Source organism: Salvelinus sp. IW2-2015, unplaced genomic scaffold (genome assembly GCF_002910315.2).
Source record: "Salvelinus sp. IW2-2015 unplaced genomic scaffold, ASM291031v2 Un_scaffold1329, whole genome shotgun sequence".
NCBI lineage: Eukaryota > Metazoa > Chordata > Actinopteri > Salmoniformes > Salmonidae > Salvelinus > Salvelinus sp. IW2-2015.
Window position 1 is genome coordinate 203,811 of NW_019942844.1, and position 6,748 is coordinate 210,558.

The 6,748-nt window shown below is 45.2% G+C and overlaps 1 protein-coding gene across 1 annotated transcript in view; it reads left to right on the top strand.

The window, feature by feature from the left end:
- Positions 1-6,748, top strand: part of syndig1l (synapse differentiation inducing 1-like) — a 126,396-nt gene that overhangs the window by 116,653 nt on the left and 2,995 nt on the right. The window lies entirely within an intron of this gene.

Here is a 6,748-nt window from a genome sequence, read left to right on the forward strand (position 1 = left end):
TTGTATGTGCTTCTGGGCTGGCAGGTGTATATAGTTGTCGTTTTAGAGTTAACTGTCTCTACCGTTGTCAGATTGTGAAAGAGGGTCAAGATAAGTATGCTTCAGTAGTAGTTCAAGGATTAGTTGGGTCGAGATCGCATTCTCGGAACATCTAAGCTGGTTATGCAGCAGGAAGACTGCGTTGTTAATAGAGCCGTTTGCATGTCTAGGATTGTCTAAAAGGCGATAGTCGCAGATACTTAATGCGCACATCTCATGTAAGAGAAGAACACTTGCTTGGCAAGAAACTACCGCAATGGACACTCTATCGAGTGGGCTTAGGATTAGAATCTGTCCTGTTGGTCTGGATGAGTTCAAGAGATTTTGGCGATTTTTGTTCAACCTTGAGTGGTCCCTTTGTGAGACATTGTCTCTATAGTTGGTGTTAGTTAACCTAAACCGAGTACGCGATTGAAGACGGAAGATATCTGCAGGTGTGGTTCCCACCGTGCAAAGCATCGGAGGCAGAGGAGGTGGGTATGGTGCTTATGCTGGTGACATTGTATGTGATTTATTATTATGCAAACTTCAATTGAAGGGGCTACGACTTAACGAAAATGGCTGAGACAACCAGGTTGCATTCTGCCACTCCGCGACTATCGCCTAAGTCGCAATTTCTCGACTCGCTCGCGTCTTTTGGGGCTGCTTAGCTGGCGATCCTAAGTTAATGAAAGACTATTTGTATCTATTTGTATTTTTTCAAGACGCTAGACTATGACCAAAACACACCTTCCTGAAGAGCTCGCTGATCAGGGAGATAAGTTCATAGAAAATTTCAAGACGGAGAGTCGATTGAGTGCATAGCATTCAATTGATCACCTGTGGACCTCCCACAATCAAGAACAAGCATCAACCAATTGGAGATTGGTTTATTGGGATGAGTATTGGACCGGCAGAGTGACGGTTGAAAAGCAGCCGCAAGAATGTTGCTCAGCCTGTCAGGTCGGGCCAACTTGTTCTCTTATAAGGGGCCATTCCGTTGGATCAACACGTACCTCTTCTCATGAACGCTGGGTCTGAGAGCAGAGATGGCAAGAGTAGTGGCAGATAAGCTATGCATTCTAAGGGAAATGGGGTGGCTACGTTGTATAGAATTCAAAATTATATTTTGATTTAACACTTGTTTGATTACTAGCCGTGATTCCATGTGTCATTTCATAGTTTTGGATGCTTCACTATTTTAGCTATGTCAAGATAATAGATATAGTACCACCAGATAGGCAACGAAACACCCTGGATATGAGATATGGTGTCTATCCTTTTCTACCTCGGTACTTTTGTATGCTGCAACCCTCAATGTCTTGACCCTCAAGGAGTTGGCTTTCTCAGGTAGCTCAACCGTGGCAAAATACTTTTGTATTGTACTCCGACTAAGGTCTTCGCCTAGACATTGCTAGGCAAATAAGGCGGTCAGGCGAAGCTCTCAGGCTTAGTGCGATAGGACGCCTACCATCATACTGCGGACAGGGCAAATATTCAAGGTGTTAATGGACTCGCATACTCCCTTAAAAGGAGCTTTCACGCACCTGAAAAAATCCGAAAAATAGCTACATAGTATTAGGGGTCATTATTTTGAAACACTTTTTCCTCACAGAAAAGAGTCAGAATCTAAATGGCGAAAGGATGACCTCACGAATATCTTGTAGTCGCGTGTGCGATTATTTACATCTAACTAAGAATGTGGGAGCGCAGTCTTCTCACCGTGACAGTTAATTCTGGGTTGTTGCATGACTGAGGATCTCTGCTTCTCTCGTTGAATTGACAACAGACCATCTCGTGACTATCACTAAGAAATAATCCATACTGTTGACCAAGTTCACTCGGACGCTGACGACTTGAGCGTAACCCGTCCATCGGGCTTGTGATAGAAAGTAATGTTACGGCACAAGACGCGGCCCAAAAACTTTGCCGTGACACCTAAAACTATATACAAAAGATAGTTCACAACTGTTCACAGCCATTTCAAAATCAGGCCCATTGAACGCGTGGGTTTCACGTACTAAGGTGTGGTCGACACCTGAGTGTACCCTACTTTCTTGACTGGGCACAGCTGAATATAATTCGAGCCTTTGCTCCGTATTTTTTAAAAAGACACACCAAAAACACTTTTACATTCCACTGTAGCACATTTTTCCTGTATAAGTAAAATACGTAGATTAAGCACACCCTTGCAAGGATAATCTAAAGTGGAAGACAGATTTTCTGTGGATGGGACATGGGGGAGATGGACTTCATTTTGAGACTTTACGCACGGTTTCCGTTCCCATTTCAGACTGCGTAAGGGCCTGGCCTTGCTAAGCCCCAGGCCATGGGGATAAACTTGGTTTCAGCCCCACGAGTAAGTGACGGCATCTTGGGATCCGAGAGACAGCTGCAATCTTTCCCTTTTTGACTCATGTTCATTGGCTGAACATACGGTGTTATTGGTTTGTTATTGATTTTCTGAACGCGGGACGTTTAGGGCAGTTTTTGTAACGACAGAATGGAAGAGTATGCAGCGGAGAGCCATTCTCATTGTGGTCCTTGCCTCCCATCAATGCAATTTCCTGTCAAACACAAGTTTAAACTAGTGTCCAACCAATGGTCGAACTCTCATGTGCCACTGTGACTTACTCGATTATAGGTGGGTGCTCCAGTTTACACAGTATTGGATCAGCTATAGAGAAGCGACGAGCTAGGAAAGTTACTATAAAGCTTGTTTCATTAGTAACGTACATTACTTCCCACAGCTGCATACCTTGCATTGTGTCAGACTTTTCGATCAGCTCGTCGGTTATTAAATCATTTAAAAAATACATATTGGTTTTTAACCAAAGCCACAAGGCTATCTAACTATAAATACCCTGCACGTACCAGTGAGTCTCAAGATTCTCGAGCAGTGTGTTTACGCTTGGCGACATGGCGAGAACGGCTGCTCTAGGAGTTTGTGGGTGTGAACAATAACTACTTATGTCTAACTTCAGCCAAATGGCTTTCTAAGTGTTCTCCTCCTATAGATTCACGCTGCTTTATAATCGTCTGCAATACCACTCGCTCACCTTATGGACACTTGGCAGCAGCTGGACAACCCTCGTTCTCTTGGATAAGGTAGATGAATAGCGACGTGTTCACCATCTGGCATGTACGCGGGAGGTATAACTGTATTTGGCAGATACCAGGAGTATGCCTAGCCTGGATCTGAATGCAAATAGTACCACACTGTAAAAGATTGGTGTGAGGAGGAATATTAACTGGTTAGGCCGGCTGGTTTTTTTTCATGGTTTCAGGTTAGGGCCCTTAGTTCTAAGTGAAGGGATAATTCTCCACTGTTACCATCGCATACAATCGACTTTCATAGACGATTCTGTAATGTTTCTTAACAACCGAATTTGGAGTGGAGATAGTTTGGGGGAAAGCCCTCTTTCTCTTGTTTCATGGCGTAGACATAGCCGTGCCCTGTGCCCAACACTGCGCCGGGTCCATACAAGAAACTGGATTGTGTCGGCCAGATTGGTTGTAGGGAAATGAACTTTGACCTGGCCTGCATCAGAGCCGCACCCTTCAACGTGCTGCATTTGCGGGGAACAAACTAAATTACTCAATCAAACCAATGACACTGCATTCGTCATACAATAAACACGCTTATACCTGTAACGGTCAAGCATGGCTGGTGTCAGTGATGATCGGTTTGGGGATCGCTTCGGTGTCAGACGAATTGCTAACCAGAAAGGGAACCAAATAATATCGTTGTTTCTCTCTTTGCATCAGTACGCATATGACTAGCACAGGGCAGAGAGACTGTGTAGGTCCCGACGTCCATAGCGAGTCTCTCCCGCAATGTGTTGACTTTTTTACAGACGGCTGAGTTATTGATGTGACAACGAGTTCCTAGGGTCCATATAGCTAGCCAGACAATGATCCCAAACACACACAATCAAAGTCTATCATGAAAATTCGGTTTCAATATTAGAGCTTCAAGTTGACTGGGGCTCTATCGGTGTTTTGGTGTGGGTCTAAAATGGGCCTTGTGATCTATAAGTCAGCGAATAACACTGTACAATCCTCTATTTTCCTGAGATCGAGGATGTTCGCTAGGAACTCGACACATCGTGTGAAATTCAGAGCTATGTTCCTATTAGTGGTATATAGACATGAACTCATAAGTAACGGTTCTCGCCTGAGCAATATCTTCTTCTTAGAGTAGCAATATGTTCTGAGGTTCGTTAATGGGAGGCAGATGGAACGTGTAATGGGTTCGCTGTTACGCACGATGGTTAGATCAGAGATAGTCTCACACAATGCATGATCCGGTTCACCTCTGCACAGCGGGTCCTGAAGAAAGGCATTTATGTGAAATATCGCTCCATGGGTAGCTTTACTGCTACGCAACATGAGTTTAGCTCCCAGAGGACCAGAGAGTTGAGTTTACCCTCTTGGTTCTCCACGGCAGCAGTCAGAGTGGTAGTTTTACACTCGGTGGTCCCCCTTAGAGATCCAGAGAGTTTGAGTTTCACTGGTTCCCAGGACCAGAGAGTTGAGTTTACATCTGGTCCCGAGACCTACAAGAGTTGTAAGGAGTTACACTGGGTCCAGAGAACGCAGCGAGCTTAAGAGTTGTTACCATTTACTGGGTGAGCCCAGATGCACCAGCAGAAGGTTGAGTTTACAGCGTGGCTTCCAGAGATCAGAGAGGCTTGAGCTTTACCAGCTGGTTCCCCAGTAGATCAAAGAGAGGTCTGTAGTTTACCACCTGGTCCAGAGTCACCACGCAGAGTTGAGTTTACATACCTGCTTCCAGAGTATCTCAGGAGAGTTGAGTGATACACTGGTCCTCTAGAGATGACTGAGAGTTGAGTTTTATTCTTCTGGTCCAGACGCTCGACAGGAAGTTGGAGCTATGTACACACTGGTCCCCACGGAGAACGGAGAGTATGAGTTTACATGACTGGTCCAGCGACCCAGAAGAGTTGAGTTTACCGCCTGGCGTCCCATGAGACTAATAAGAGAGTGATATGTTTACATACTGGTTTCAAACATAAGCGGAGTTGGAGTTTACCACTGGTCTCCAGCAGTACCGTAGCGAGTTGAGTTTACCGCTTGGTTTCCAGAGACAAAGAGATTGAGTTTATCTACTGGTCCATAGAGATAAAGAGAGTTGAGTTTACACTGGTTCCCAGAGACATAAGAAACGCTCTCAGTTTATCAGTGGTCCCAAGAAGGCCCAAGAGGTTTGAGTTACCCTGGTCCCACAGCGACAAAGAAGAGTTGAAGAGATGAACACTGTTCCCAGAGTCCAGAGAGTCCTGAGTTTACAAGCGTGGGCTCCCTAGAGACAAAAGAGAGTGAGTTGACCATGGTCCCAGAGAACCTAGAGAGTTGAGTTCTACCTTCCCAGAGAACAAGAGAGTTGGTCTACTGGGTCCAGAGACAAGAGAGTACTTTTACACTGGTCCCAGAAGACCAGAGTTAGTTATACCTATACCAAGGGACCAAGGAAAGTTAGTTTACAACTGGTTCCCAAGAGACAAAGAGAGTTACACAAAAGAGAGATTACACTGGTCACGAGACAAAAAATAGAGTGAGTTACTCACTGGTCCCAGAACAGATGAGTTGAGTTTACCCTGGTCCAAAGACAAAGAATGAATTACACTCTGTCAAAATGACACAGACAGTTGATTTTCAACCTTGGTCCCAGAGAGACAAAGAAGTTGAGTTTACCCTGGTCCCATGAGACCATAGGTGATTCACTGTGTCCCATAAGATCAACCAAGTTGAGTTTACACCTGGTCCAGAGATGAGAGTTGACAGTCTTAATGGTGCCCAGGCACCAACGGTGAGTAATGAGATTTGACAATAACTGGTCGCAGACGACCAGAGAGTTGAGTTATCTCTGGTCCCAGAGATCAGAAGAGTTGACGTTTATCACTGGTCCGAGCACAACGAGAGTTTGTAGGTTTCGCAACTGGTTCCCAGAGACTAGAGAGTTGAGTTTACACTTGGTCCCAGAGACAATTGGAGTCTTGAAGAGATTACACTGGTCATGCCAGAGAAGAGAGTTTCTGATGTTTACCGCTGAGATGGCTCCAGACGACCAGAGAGTCTGCAGTTTACACTGGCTTCCCCAAGAGATCAGAGAGTTGAGTTTCCAACTGGTCCTAGAGAGCAGAGCGTTTGGTTTACAGACTGGGTCACCATGAGACAATGTTACGAGTTGAAGTTTACATCTGTCCTCGAGACGCAAGGAAGTTTGAGTTTAATCTGGGTTTCCCAGAGACGGGAGAGTTATGTTTTACACTTGGCTCCCAGAGATCAACGAGAGTTAGTTTTACACTGTGTTCCAGGACCAGAGAAGTTGATGTTCTTACAATTTCTTGGGTTAAGCCCCCGCAGAGACCAGAGAAGATTGAAGTGCTTTACCAAGACTGGGTCTGTTCCAGGCCTAGATCTCCCTCTGTGTTTTCTGAAGCAGCTGAGTCCAGGCTAGATCTCCCTCTGTGTTTGTTCTGAAGCAGCTGAGGTCCAGGCTAGATCTCCCTCTGTGTTTTTTCTGAAGCAGCTGAGTCCAGGCTAGATTCCCTCTGTGTTTTTCTGAAGCAGCTGAGTCCAGGCTAGATCTCCCTCTGTGTTTTTTTCTGTTTCTTTTTTTCTGAAGAGCTGAGTCCAGGCTAGATCTCCCTCTTGTGTTTTTTTCTTGAAGTCAGCCTGTGAGTCCCAGGCTAGAGTGGCCTTT